At 45.6% G+C, this 15,705-nt stretch overlaps 1 protein-coding gene across 2 annotated transcripts in view; it reads left to right on the forward strand.

Annotated features, from left to right (window-relative positions):
* The window catches only part of PPP2R5D (protein phosphatase 2 regulatory subunit B'delta), a 242,482-nt gene that overhangs the window by 175,708 nt on the left and 51,069 nt on the right, over nt 1-15,705 (forward strand). The window lies entirely within an intron of this gene.

The raw sequence follows: 15,705 nt of genomic DNA on the forward strand, positions 1-15,705 counted from the left end.
CATCGCTGGGACAGAACTGCTTTGAGAGCTGTCCATCTGTCCGTTCTCTGTGGTATGGGCTACTGTTAGCGCCTGTGGCTGCAGCAGGTTGCGGGGTCTGTAATTCGTGACATGGAAAGTTACGCGCACACCTGATAATGGCCTCTGTGCAAAAAAGATGATAACATTGATGTAATAACTAGGCAATGAATGTCTGTCTGCAGAAGGTGTTAGAGCAAGAAACGTAAACCCCTGTAGCGCAGAGCCACACATCCCTTGGACCCTGGATTGCATGGGTTTGATTCTGTTGAGGACTTACCTGTTACACAGCTGTGTAAATAAGTTATCCTATAAGGGCAGCTCCTTTGATAGTTCGAAGCTCCGAATAATCTGTGATCCTGAAGCACTTATGTATTTTAAATGCATTTCATATTTTTTATGTAAGAAAATTCATTTTCGAAAACTAAAAATAAGCAATTGTTAATTTAGAACTATCATTACATGAAATAAAGAGTGACTGGAACAAAACATTCACAAATAGTTTTAAATGGAAAAAGGGACAGTATAGCTAGACGGCACACAGCCTTTAAAGGGTTAAACTGGCACTGCTACGCTATGGGAGCACACACAGCGGCAGTACCCCATCCTATGGCAATACACTTTGTTTTTCCTCTTTCCTGTGAACAGTTCTTTGGGGCACTGACCTTGAACTTTCTGCCTGTGGTTAGAATCCTTTTTATTCAACGTCCTTTAATGCCTGGAGTGATTTTAAGCCTAGACTCTGTTTTATTTTTATTTTTTCTGTTTAACAAATTGGCATTTTGTTTTGGTAAGTTCCCCTGGTAGGAAGAAGGTGTAGAAGGACCCGCATGACCTCTGCACTGTCTGCCTTTCCTATTCTCGTCCCTCGAAAGAATACCCACCAGCTTCAAAGTCTCAACGGGGCCCTGAAGGACCGAGACAAGATGGGAGCATCCTCTCAAGAAATGGCAGTGCTCCTGGTCTGCGCTGAACGCAGCCAATGCTGTGGTGTTCCGTTCAACATCAGATGTCGCCCCTTGAGCTCAAGAGACTCCTCCGCATTGACTCAACATTTCAAGCTCTTCACTTTCTTTTGCAGAGTGGATTAGAAAACTCTGTGCTGGAAGGCTTCTATCTCCGAACCAGAGTAATCTAGAGCGTACATTATATACAAAGCTTGAGACCCCGACAGGCATCACCCAGCCCTAAAGCCAGCGGCTCCTTGGTGACCGCTATTTCCGAACCTACACCAGCTGCTAGTCCACAGGTTACACTGATGGCAGCATGTGATGCAGGTTCCCAGTGTGATGGACGTCTGCGCTGCGCAACCCTCAACTAAGGTTACTGGACACAGCGCCTAGGGTCCCTGTGCGATGGATGCCGGCACTACACAACCCTCCCTTGAGCTCACTGGGAACGTGACCTCCAAGAGTTTCCCTTAAACTGTGTCCGAAAGCATAAATCTACCTACGGGGATGAACACAAACAGTGGGTCTCTTGAAGAACATATTCTGTATTTTTAAACCGCTCACTAGTAAACGATGCACGGTACTGAATACTATCAAGTAAGACTCCATGAGAGGCTTGCAGATCGCATGTGGGATCTGAGACAGCCAAGGCCTGGTACTGCGATGGAGCACAGACATCCTTCTTTCTTCAGACAAGAGACCATGACCATGATGGCCGCTTCTGCCTTGGAGACTGAAGGTATACCCGTGAGAGGCCCGCTCGCCCCAACACAGTAATCCCAAACCTTAACACAGTGGTCCCATTGGGGTGGGGTAACACGTGGGGTTGTGGTATGAGTGGGATATAGGAGAGTGATCGCAGCCTTAGCCAGGTACCGCAGGACATGCTCACTGTAGAGGGGACTCTTGGCTAGATGACTACCTCCTACAACAGACCGTGACAGAAAGGGGCTGCCCACATGTTCTCTTGCCTGGCCTCCATTTTGTTCCCTCTGTGGAGAGGGATTTGCTTCCCTAAAATGAGACCGGTCCAAACAGCAGACAAGCCTCCGCTAAATCCAGACACCCATTTCTTCATATGAGATGCATACAAGCACATCTCACAGCCGTGTCTTTCATCGTCCATTGTCGAACCCTAATGTACAGCTAGAGCTCCTCTCCACACAACCTCTGGTTAAACCAACAAACCTGTTTGAGGCATTTGTGCTGTAGATATACATGATTTGCATACTCCTGCCATCTAGTGTTTGGTCCGGATGTTTGCAAGTTGTTTTTCTTCCAAGAAGTCTTTCCAGTCACGAGGTAACGCGACTCCTCCTTTTGGTGATAGTGTGCATGGGTGTCGACTCCATTGTTAGATTGTTCCGTTTCTAAACCGTTCTTCGGGTACCCCCTCGGTGCGCAATCCACTCTACCCTCGACAGTATTGTTTTCTAACGCGATTCCCTGTTCTCAAGTTATTGAATCGATTGGGAAACTCTCTATCTTCGGTCGGTCGGCAGTATCGCGGGTGGCCCGCGGGCCTCGCCTTGTTGGCCCACCCATCCACCGGGTGGAGAGGACTCCATTCCACTTCTGTCCTCAGTGCTGCGCCAAGTACCCTCGCACCGACCTACATCAAGTTTGTAACTTGTGCCTATCACCGAAGCACAAGGAGGAAGACTACGATGCCTGTAAGTCGTTTTGGTCGAAAAACTCTACGTGATTGTCTGGCTCGACGATGTGAAATGCAACACCAAAGAATTCAACACACTCCGGACATCTTCGACGAAGATTCCGAGCACGAAGAGGTCGAAGCATCGGCTGTAGAAGAAGAGGCCATCTCCATCCCAGAGTCAGATTCTGAACTTGAGATCGACTTGGATTACAAAGATGTGCCTCCTGACAGGGTGCCGTGAGTACCGAAGACCCCCTGCCCCCCAAAACTGTTTCCAAAAAACATAAGGCAACGGCACCACCTCTGCCTTCTGGCCAAGGCTGGCACGATGACCATGTTTACGAATCCCCACCTTCTGGCTTATTTATTTTATTTATTTATTTTATTTTGAAAGTTTTATATAGCGCGAACAAGATCTTTGCAGATATCAGAGCGCTTTACAAGGGCATGGGGATAAAAAATACAATGTAATAAAGCGTATATACAGAGTAATATATGAGGTAGTTAGGTACAAGGTGCTAGTTACATAGGTGGGACAAAGGACATGAGGTAGGTCACAGGTGAGGTAGTGTCGGTACACAGTGTATAGACAGACAATTGCGTCAATAGTATAAAGTGCAATAATAAGGAGCATATACTTGCTTAAACGTGTTTAGAATATTTAGAGTTTAAAGGAGGGTACAGTTGAGGTAGGTGTGAGCAGGGTGTATAGTCCCACAGGTGCGAGAGTATTAGGGGAGTAAGGAACATTGAGATGGAGAGGGTAAAGTGTGCAAAGTCAACCAGGTGCGTCAATAATATAACAATATACATAATCAACCAGGTGCATCAAACATTATAACAAAATACAAAGAGTGAGCGTATACAGTTAAGTAATTCGATAACACGGGTGGCACAGTAGACCAGGGTCGGGAAGGACTTACAAGGCAGATTCATGAGTGATACGGAGCAATAGATCATGTGTATTTTGCCATGAGGATCGCTTTAACTTCCCTCTTAAAGATTGTTTCGGAGGAGATGAGCCTTGTTTCCGGAGGGAGTGAGTTCCAGATCCTGGGTGCCATTCCTGAAAAGGAGCGTTTATAAGTTTTTTCCTTCCGAAATCTTCAAGGTTTCAGCAAAAGATTGTTTGTGCCTCTAGTAGTTCGGGAGCCACCCGAGATTGTCAGCTTTTGAGTGAGATAGGCGGGTGAATTCCGGTGCACAGCCTTGTGTGTCATGCAAGCGATTTTCAGTTGTATTCTGGCTTCAAAAGGAAGCCATTTCAGTGATTTAAAGTCCGGGGAGATATGTGAGTGTTTTTTTGAGCCAGTGACGAGTCTCGCTGCGGCGTTAAGGGACGCTCTTAGGGGTGCCGTTGTAGTTAGGGGGAGCCCGCAGAGGGCGGTGCTACCGTAATCTATGTGCGGGATGACTATAGATTGTACTGCAGTTTGGAAGTCTTTGGCAGGAAGGAAGGGTTTAAGTTTTCTCAGGGTATTGATTTGAAAGTTCGCTCCTTTGGTTGCCTTGCTGATGTGCTGCTGCATGTTGAGATTGGTGTCCAGTGTTATGCCTAAAGATTTTGCTGAGTCAACTACGATGGGCTGTACATTTAGAGCCGTTAATTGCTTAAGCCATGTTTGGGCCGTGGATATTTTAGCGGGAGGTGAGATCAGGAGGAACTCTGTCTTCAGAGCATTGAGTTTGAGGTGATTCTCAGCAAGCCAGGATTGGGTGTTTCTGATCGTGGTGTTCAGAAGCATGATGTCCTTGGGAGATTGTATTTTGAGATAAAGTTGGGTGTCGTCGGCATACATGTGAAAGTGCACATTAGATGCCTGTAGCAACGTAGTGAGAGGTTCCATAACTAGGTTGAACAGTGTTGGGGAGAGGGAGGATCCTTGAGGGACGCCTAGCGATACAGGTACCGAAGAGGACAGCAGGTTGTTGCTTTTGAATCTTTGTGTCCGGTTGTGTAGAAATGAGGTGAACCACTTTAGAACAGTCCCAGATATGCCCATTCTTGTGTTTAACAGTTCGAGTAAGTTCTCATGTTTAACTGTATCGAATGCTGAGGAGAGATCCAGAAGGATGAGGAGGCAGGTATCGTTTTGGTCTAGGATTTGGAGGGCATCGTCCACTATGTGAGTCATGGCAGTTTCGGTACTGTGCCCTGCTCGGAAGCCTGACTGATGAGCGTTTAGGAGATCAAACTTATCTATGTGTTTAGTCAGTTGTTGTTGTACACATTTTTCCAACAGTTTAGCGAGAGTGGGAATGTTTGTAATAGGGCGGTAATTGTTTAGATCAGTGGGGTCTGCTGTTGGTTTTGGCACCAAAACGAATCGTCAAGCCTTCTGGCTCAGGAACAAGTCGGCTAAAATCATCTTTGGATCCAAAACCTTCCCATTAGAAGGACAGATCATGTTTGGAGCAGAAACACTCCGGTTCGAAGGACAAATCAGGTTCAGAGCCGAAACCCTCCGCTCCGAAAGAAAAACATGCTTCAGTGCCGAAACCACCTGCTCTCAAAAGCAAAACTATTCTGGTGTCGAAATCAGAAGAGAGCCTCTCCGAGCCTCCCGAACCAATTTTAGACATTCTCAAGGCCAAATTGGATCCTAAACAGCAAGAAAATTTATATCCATCCTGATACAGGACATATTTCTGCCAAAACACCAGTCAGACACAAACTTCCTTCAGAGGACCTTGCAGACAAAATCCATCTGAAGAGGAAAAAGCACAAGTCTACCAGCCATGCTTATCCTGCCCCGCAATCCCCTCCACCATCTTCTCCAACTCAAGATCCCTTACACAGAACACCTCCAGGATCTCCACATACTCAGCCAGAAGGGGAGGATGATAAAGTAGACACTCATTTGCCTGCAGACCTGTGGAATGATTACACCATCGACCCTCCGGGTGATACTGACCCAGACCTATACCCTGCGAAGCCATCACCACCAGACTGTGGAAAAGTAAATTTTGACATGTTCTGTGTCCCTACGTGTCATCCATCATATGTTATGTGTGCATGATTAAATATGCATATGTATTCCCCATGTCTGATTAATGACGCAATTACAGTTGTGTCCACCTCTAGTATGCCAGTTTCCAGTCCTCGTGAATACTACGAATATCAGGCCTCTGTAAAGCTACGTTGCCACGTTTCTCAGTGTGCACGTTATTCCATTATAAAGTCCCCGTTTCTAGGCCTCAAAAGGGCCCGGACACCAGATTCAGCTCCTGTCTCCTGAAGTCCTCGCTGAGGAGCGATGCAGCCCCCACCTGTATCCTCGACCCTTCACTTACTTCCTGCCTCTCAGTGCCCGGTGCAGCCTGGCTCAGTCTCTGAGTCTGCCAAGACTATGTTGTGATTCCAGCTATCAGTTCAGTCCTCCTTCTCTGCATTCCTAAGCTACTGAACTGCATCAATAGTTTCCGTCATTTTCTAGCCTTCACGTCTCCACGTTAGAGAAATACTGCATTTAATGGTCATTTAATATTCTTCATCACGCACTACATGTAGAATAATGCATGGTCCAGTCTCAGAATCAAGTTAGCCTTTCCCCTCCTGACTTCTAGTTTATATCAACATGTTCTCTAAACATCAGATACTAGATAGGGTTTAGGTACATGTCGCTCCGACCCTCCAGACTTTAGTCTCTGCTCCTAGCACAGAGTTCATAGCCCCCAGCTTCTCCTAGTGACACGTCATTGCCAGTTTGCGCGCACCACCAGGTTAGAGGTCCCGGCTCCTTAGGTAGCCCCCTCCAATGTTTCCGCCCATTCATGACATATTCTGTTACGTCTGCACCACATGTCTATGTATACGCCCAGTTACACCTCTTTTTACTCTTATCTTTCGCGACTGCTACGCGTCACGCCTTCTGCTCCACCCACTGCTACGCCTACTGCAATGTAATGCTATGTGTTTGCGTTATGTATATATACTCATGTATTGTTATTAAAAGTTAGCGCGCTCATCCCAGACCCAGTCCCAGCAGCTGCTGGGCCCCTGTCGTCCTGCTGGGCCCCTGTCGTCCTGCTGGGCCCCTGTCATCCTATTTCTATGCAGGTTGTCCTGTTCCTGTCCTTATGCTGTATTAAACCTGCAAAAACTCCTACTACCTCGAATCTTGACTCTTATTTATTGAGCTATCTGTTATGATATATGTCTAGTCAAAAATAGGGTATTATTTATTTATTTACCACATAATGGCGCCCGAACAGGGACTTGCCCTTTCCCCACGCGTCGGTGAAGCCACGCCGACCCTCTGCAGTCGTGACGGAACTCTTCTGCGCAGTGGCAGATATTTCTGCTCAAGTATCCCTCAGGCCCACGGAGGAGACGGAGGAGGCGGTCCAGCATCCAGACGAGACGGTGGAGGAACGCGGCGAGTCCCGACCAGAGCCCAAGCCAAGAGTCCAAGGTCCGAGGTATCCGGAGGTCCACCCGTAACTGAAGTCCGAAGCCCGAAGTTCGTCGTCGTAGCAGTCCAGTCCAGTCCGAGGCTTTCCGTTCTTGCTGCCCGGTGAGTACCGTTACTGGGGTGGTATCTAGACAGGGTCAATTTAATTGACTCTGGTCTGTGGGTTGGTGGTACACAGTCCCACAAACGAAGTGTCCACTTCGGTGGATGCGGGTCCTGACGTGTCTCTTTAAAGAGACCGGTAAGTTTCGTACTGTTTCAGCAGTGCATCTAGTTTCTGTTCTAGTCAGTTCTGTTCTCGAGAAATTTCAAGTATTTTCAGGTGGTATTCTGTTCGAACTGTTATTCATAATGTTCTTCATGTATTTTAATGTTGTGGTATGAGTGCGACGTGATTTCGTGTTTTCATTGTGTATTGTATTTTGTCCAGATTAGAGTCCAGTCATGCCGCTCTTCTCAAAGTTACGTCAGTTAAAAACTAGAAAGGGTCTGCTGGAAGCAGCAGTTCCCGTCCCGCCCAGGGACAGTCCAGGTCATTTTATGTATCAGAAACATGGCATAAGCGCCATATTATATCTAGATTTATGGGTAGAATATACCAAACAGTTAGAAGAAAAGTATAGATGGCCCGTATCGGGTACATGGGATGCCGAATGCATCATGCGAGTAGAAGAAGCATTATGGAAAAAGAAAGCCAGACAATCACAGAAAGATGCCATCGAGTTATGGCGCAAAGAAGCTCATAAAAGAACCGAAAAAGAAATCAGAAAGTCAGAACTAAGTAGAGAATCCCAAGAACGAGCCCAAGAAAGAGAATTAATCGAGATAGGTGAACGAGTCAAAACCGAACAATCAGACAGACAGAGGAATGCCCTCATTAAGGGTATGTATCCTCTTCTTGCTGAGGGCTTGCCAAAAGCGACCCCAGAGGCATCCAGTAATTTCCCGCCACCATTAGTTCCGACCAAGCTACGTCACAAACCGACCGCAGCTGATATTTTTATTTCGTCCTATCTGGACGACACAGTCCCCGAATATGCAAATCCTGTTCACGCTCCGCCAGTCCCTGTAAATCAGGTAATTCCTGCTCCTCCAGACACCGGGGTGCCCTTAACAGCCCCCCCGGGTCAGCCCGCCATACAAGTCCAGCCCACGTTACAATTACCGACCCTGCCAGGACGAAAAGCATCAGTTGATGATTCTAGTTTAGGGGCCGCAGGAGGAGGTCTTCCTCAAACTCCGCCGCCATACAAGCGTTTATCAGCACTCGAATTACATGCTCAAGCATCACAGCGTACTCCTAAAAGTAATAAGTCTGTTGCAGAGATCAGGCAAACCCTTGGCGAATGTGTCTATGACCCAGTTCCAGGCGAGTTTAATATGGTTTTATATTCCGTACGCGTAAGGAGAGTGACCGAGTATCTAGTCACCTTGCCGAATATGAAAGAAGATCTAGACAGGATATATCGTTTCATCCGTACAGGGGATGACCCACAAAGTATTAGTGATGCCATGTCTCAGAGGAAAGCCGAGATCCAGCGTATGATATTAAAGTTCTTAATTAACTGTCTAATAAGAGAACAAGATTACCCGTCTAAAGACCCGGAAGAAATGAAAACTCTAACAAAGTGGAGTGATAATATAGCCGAAGGAAAGCACAATACCATTGGTGCCATGGAAAGTATGTACAAGAAAATCCGTAGAGAGATAATAAAGATACACGAACAGCGTAAAGCAGCGCAAGTAAGCGAGAAAGAAAGTATCTCTGATCCTGAAGAGGAAGACGACGAGAATACTGCCAGAATAGCGTATGTAGGAAAACCTAGATTTCCAGATCGCCATTTACGTCTAGAACGCAAGTCTATTTTCCATCATTCAGCACCAGAACAAGGTTCCCTAGAACAAGTATTTCAAGCTACCGATCACATTCTGAAATCACGAATCGGTTATAGTGAGTTAAGTACTATGCATGAACAGGAAATAGCCCGATCAGCAGTCAGATGGATTACTGATTCTACCACTTTTCCAGACGAAATAGTGGCACAAATGTTTCTGAAAATGCCCCCAGCCGAGCAGCGACTGGTGGGTATGTATATGATTCAGCACCTCATTACTTTGTATGAGGGTCAACACTCTGATCCAGGTCCGTTACATGATATCCTGAACGAGTTACTCCAGTACAGATGGAGAGGTCTAGGTACCGATTTAATTAGTGTCATTCTAGAACAACGCCACAAATATAGAACATTCTTGAACCCGCATTTTGTTCATGTCTCACCCCCAGAAAGTAAATCATTCTACATAGACAGACAGAATCCGTTACGAGAAGTCCACCCAGTCAAAGGAGCGGGTGGCGAAATGCAGCGAGTGTTTGTATACACTCCGATCACAAAGATGGAACTCCTCGAAATGAAGAAATTAATTCCCTGTCATGACAAAGATCCAGCAGGGTTCCATAGAGAATTAAAAGACATGCTCCGTATGGGAGAATACACTTACCCAGATATCATTAAAATGTTAAAGGTCCTGTTGCCCGCAGGGGTATATGAAAAGCTAAAGGAAAAAGAATGGGAGGTGGGAGAGAAAAAGATCGATTGGGCAGTTCTAGAAGCTGAAGACAAGGCACGAGTACCAGGTACCGGTCTTGGAGATAAATGTAAAGAATTACCAGAATTATTGATTCAAGTTTTACCCAGATTATTGACAACTAGAAAAGAAGACTGGGATGCAATCTCAGCCTGTAAACAGAAGCAAGATGAAGATATTAGTGATTTTTATTCTAGGTTTGAAAAGTGTTTCAGTATCAACAGTGGCCTCAAGACAAGTAGTGAGTCATACCCTCACCTTTTTGTTACTAAATTAGTCGAGAATTCAAGCCCACAAGTTAAAAATCGAGTTTTGAAAGTCGAAAGCACCTGGCAAGCTAATACTCCGTCCCAGATGCTCCAGTACCACCAGAATAGAATCAGGGAAGAGCAAGAACACGAAAGAAAACGTATGAAAGACACGAAAATGAAAGTACTAGTTGCACAATCTGTTCCTCAAGACAGTCAGAAGAGGGGTCCGAATCAAGCCAGTCATCCTGCAGCTCCCGTTAAAGGGAACTGCAATTATTGTAAACAGCCAGGTCATTTTATAAATGAGTGTGCAGTTCTGAAACACAACATAGCTACTGGTAAGACTAAAGAAAGACCACGTCCGCCTAGACAAGAACAAGTTTCACAGACTCCTCAGTCACAGAATGCACCGCAGACAGTTACAGTACCGCAGCCTATTGCTGCAACACAGCATGTCACATCGCAGATGTACCAGTATGCACAGTCTGAGTATCCAGAGTACCAGCCATATTCATGAAACAGCCTAGAGAGGGAGGTAGGCTTGCCTCTCATCGAGATACCTGTAGATCAAGAAGGTCCCTATGTTCACAGTCAAGTATTAGGGAAAGACAGAAAGTTTTTGATTGATACAGGGGCAAGTAGGACCACAATTAGTCACGCCGAAGTTCCAGGGGCTCCGCTCTCAGGCTCAAGAAATGTTTCCCTTGGATTTTCAGGAAAACCTATCGTAAATGAGATTTCAAAGCCAGTTACTCTAGAAGTAGGTCCATTGTCCCGTACTACTGATCTGTTACTTACTAAGTCATGTCCAGAAAATCTATTAGGCATTAAAACACTGAAAGAGTTAGGTGCAGTAATATGCTGTTCCCCTGAGGGAATACGTCTGTTCCTACGTGACTTTAAGGGTCACTATGTATTACGAGATTTTGATTCAAGACTGTCTAATGTCCCGCAGCATTTATGGGCGCAAGGTCCAACTGATGTAGGTTACATGCAAATCACACCCTATCGTGTGACTCTCAAGCCAGGTGTAGTGTTACCACGAATCAGACAGTACAGATTGCCACCCGAGGCTGTAGCAGCCTTATCCAAAATTATTGACGAGCTCATCGCTCAAGGAGTAGTTGTAGAAACTGACTCCAATGTATGTAATTCTCCGATCATTCCAGTCATGAAACGTACTGATCCAAATGCACCCCCAGTATATCGATTAGTGATTGACCTACGAGAGCTTAATAAATGTATTATTCCGCAGTACCCAGTTGTCCCAGACATCTCTTCCCTATTGACAGCCATTGATTCCGAAGCCACGTTCTTTACAGTAATAGACCTCAAGAACGCATTTTTTAGTGTTCCAATTCATCCAGACAGCCAGTTTCTTTTCGGATTTTGTTTAAATGGAAGGAGCTATATGTTCACACGCGCTCCTCAAGGTTTCACAGAAAGCCCTAGTATTTACAGTCAAGCACTTAAGAGACAACTAGATAATATTCACATGCCAACTGACACTGCCCTGCTCCAGTATGTCGATGATCTCCTGATCACAGCCCGTTCTGAACGTGACTGCGAGCGAGCATCCCTGACGGTTCTGTATTTTCTAGCCGAGATGGGGCACAAGGTGTCCCCTTCGAAGCTTCAATTCTGTGTCCAGCAAGTGGTATACTTAGGACACTTACTGTCCAAGAGGGGTAGGCAGTTGACACCAGACCGTATCCAGTTAATAGTGAGTCTTCCTCAGCCCAGGACCCAGAAGGAGGTACGTGCCTTTATCGGCCTTACTTCTTATTGTAGACAATGGATTCCCCAGTATGCATTTCTAGCCAAGCCACTGATACAGTTAACGACACAGGAGGCAGCCGTATCGACTGTCCTCCCTTGGACATCTGAACATACACTTAGTTTCAATGAGTTAAAGAAAGCCCTATGCCAAGCACCTGTTCTAGCGACACCGAACTACAGTAAGCCTTTTACACTTTTCGTTACTGAACGTGAAGGTACAGCATTATCTGTTCTCACACAAGATCAAGCAGGACAATACAAGCCGTGTGCTTATTTTTCGAGCACACTAGATCCAGTCGCCCAGGCGTTGCCTGCGTGCCTCAAGTCAGTTGCAGCCACAGCACTAGCTATCAGACAAAGTGATTCCATAGTCTTAGGACATACCTTGACAGTACAAGTCCCACACTCCGTGGAAGTTCTTTTAAACCGAACACAAACTCAGCACTTGACAATTGCACGTTTAACAGGTTATGAATTGACACTGTTCCAGCCACACATAGATATTAGACGCTGCAACATCCTGAATCCTGCTACACTGTTACCATCAGTTAGTTCAAATCCTGCCGCACACGACTGTGTGGAAGTAGTCAACATTACGACAAAGCCAAGACAAGACCTGACAGACATTCCGTTACCAGATCCTGACCTGACACTTTATGTGGACGGTTCATGTATGAGAACTAGTACAGGAGAACTAGTCGCCGCGTATGCAGTGACTACAGACACCGAAGTTATTGAAACACACCGTATTGATACTCTGTCCGCTCAAGCAGCAGAGCTAGTTGCTCTGACACAAGCCTGCATACACGCCAAGAACCTGAAAGTTAATGTTTACACAGATTCACGTTACGCATTTGGAGTTGTACACGACTTCGGAGTGCTCTGGCAGGAGAGAGGTTTCATGACTTCTCATGGAACCAAGATTCAGCATGGTCTCCTTATTCAAGCTCTGTTAGATGCAATACATTTACCGACATCCATTGCTATCATGAAATGCAAAGCACATACGAAAGCTACTGACATTATTTTCCAAGGTAATGATCTAGCAGATCGCACAGCCAAGCTTACAGCACAGACTCTAGACATTCCAGTTAACCTGACACACACTCCAGATCCGATTACATGTATGACAGTTAAGGACCCTACACAAGATGTCATAAATATCCAGTTACATGCTACTCCCGATGAAATCAAGAAATGGTCTGAACAAGGAGGGGTCCAGACAGATCAAGGATGGTTGACGAAGGGTAGGACCACATGGTTTCTCCCCGACTCTATGGTTCAAGTCATCATTAATACCGCACATAGTCCAGCACATTTAGGAGAAAAAGCTATGTTAGACAGTATCCAGAACATTTGGTTCAACAAGCATTTACGAGCTGCAGCCAAGCAGAAAGTCCGTACCTGTATGATATGTTGTCAGTTTAATCCAGGTAAAAGTGTCCCGGTGGAACAAGGTGGTTTCCAGCCTCCTGACCACCCTTTTGAAGTCCTCCAGATGGATTATATTCAGATGGAGCGATGTCGAGGTTTCAAGTATGTCCTTGTAGTTGTATGCGCTTTGTCCAGATGGACAGAAGCATATCCAGTCCCAGATTACACAGCCGCGACCACTGCCAAGCAGTTGGTTCGTGAGTTTTTCCCTCGATATGGACTCCCTAGAGTCGTATATTCTGATAACGGTCAGCCATTCTCATCTGAGTTGATGAAGCACGTTTCCCTGTTGTTAGGGTACCAGTGGAAGTTTCATTGTGTACGCCATCCTGAAGCAGCCGGTCTAGTCGAGAGACATAATCAGACTCTGAAAATTCGAATTGCCAAAGTCTGTCAAGAAAAAGGTGTGGACTGGCTAGTAGCTCTGCCAGTCGCTTTGTTTTATATGCGCATGGTCGCACATTCCAGATCAGGTCTGTCCCCGTATGAGGTCGTATTCGGCCGCCCCCCTAACATGTGGGGTACTCCTAGACCCCGAAGTATTACTGATGTTTCATGTAATATGCTGACAGATTACCTAGCTTCCTTGATGTCTGCCCTCAACTCATGTCGTTCACAGGTTGCTGCCGCATTTCCAGACAATACCGAGGTGGCACCGCATGAAATCGTTCCAGGATCCATGGTGATGGTGAGGAACCTTGACAGATCAAGTCCGCTGGAGCCTCGATGGAAAGAGCCCCGACAGGTCCTCCTCACTACCCGTACAGCCGTGAAGTTGGAAGGACGCAAGGGCTGGGTACACCTTTCTCATGTCAAACTTTTTAATGGACTGAAACCCGTCTTAAAGAACATTTCCCAGGATTCAAAGGATTGCCAGAATATTGTTCTCAAGGACTGTCCCGCAAAAGACATTGCTACAACCCCTCCCCTGTTAGAGAAAACTCCGCAGCAGGAGTATAAACAGAAGCTCCGGTCTAGTAAAATAAGTCAGCCAGTTTGATTGTCTAAGTCCTCCCCTAGGTGAAACGGTTAGACTGTTTCTGACATGTATAAAATAGACCCCCATAGTGAGAGAGTTAGTAAAAACTCAATCCGATGTATCGTTTTTCTATGTTTCATATTATTTCTCAGCATTATGATTTCCTGCACCAGTTATGCATTTTTCCTATGTTTCCCAGTTTCACATGAAAATAAGTCTGCTAATGCTACAGCAGAGCACACGATTAGTGATCTGCCCCCTCATGAACTGTCCTACCGCCTCGCTATGCGAAATAACTCATTTATCCGTATGTTACATTACTCACACCAGACCAGCAATGCCACTAATTGTTGGGTGTGTGGTCGACTCCCCCCTTTCCAGACCCCGAAGGGAGTTCTGCCACTTTTTCCTTATCCATTCTCACATAATGGTTCATGTGGAGCATGGTCCACGTTAACGTCATCCTTAACAGATATGTCTTTTCTTAACAGTACATGTTTCCCAGACAAGCAAGGTCTCCCCCACAGAACAGGGTTAGATCTAGAAAATGAAGTATATAATTTAGGTAATTATTCTTCGAATTTTATGGTCCTGAATGTTCAGTCTGATACTACTCCAGACTTACCCGCTATTTCAGTATTACCAGTCAAAGGCGAATTATGTGTCCGTAATTATGGTTCTGTACACGTAGGACATAGTGATTGTACTACTATTATCCAGTATAGTGACAGTGGGAAATCTATTTTCAAAGCTTCACGTCATTCTTATTTTATTTGTGGTCAGACCGCATATGTTCGTCTGCCCCTCGATTGGGAGGGAACCTGTTACATTGCCTTCCTACTGCCACCTGTTTTTCTAGCCCCACCTGACTACCATAGGAATTCCTTCCTCGTACATACTAGACACAAGAGAAATCTCCCGATTGTCGATTATACTGAAACTGCTGCAGAACAATTCATTGATATTGATAAAGGTGTTTTCCCTTATTTGGGTACAGTTGTAAACAGTAAGCTAATCCGTAGATTAACAAGAACCCTTGAAGCTGTAGTAAGTGAGACTGCCTCTGCTCTAGGTAACTTAACTGAAGAGCAATCTGCTATGAGATTTGTCGTTTTACAGAATCGTCTCGTCCTTGACGTCATACTGGCCGATAGGGGCGGGGCCTGTAGAGTCATCGGATCTAGTTGCTGCATTTTCATTCCAAATAACGCGCCGTCTGTTTATTCAGCTATAACCAGACTCCATAAAATTGCCCATCTGATACACCAGAATCCAGGCACCTGGACATGGTCCGGTTGGTTCTGGAATATAATTTCCGCCTGGGGATGGAAAATATTGTCCTTTCTAGGTATTGCAGTAGCGATCATATTTAGCTGCTGCCTCTGTATACAATGTGGCCCTGCGATTTGCGGCATTTGTGCTACCTCTTGTATTCCTAGTCCCAAGCCCCGTTCTAAATCCCGTTCCAGGATAATTCAAGACGAGCAAATGATACTGCATGAAATGATAGATGGTATCATGAATATTGATGTTTCCTGATGAAAACGTAGTGACAAGGAGGGAATGTGGAAAAGTAAATTTTGTCATGTTCTGTGTCCCTACGTGTCATCCATCATATGTTATGTGTGCATGATTA

This window comes from Lissotriton helveticus, chromosome 6, assembly GCF_964261635.1.
Source record: "Lissotriton helveticus chromosome 6, aLisHel1.1, whole genome shotgun sequence".
NCBI lineage: Eukaryota > Metazoa > Chordata > Amphibia > Caudata > Salamandridae > Lissotriton > Lissotriton helveticus.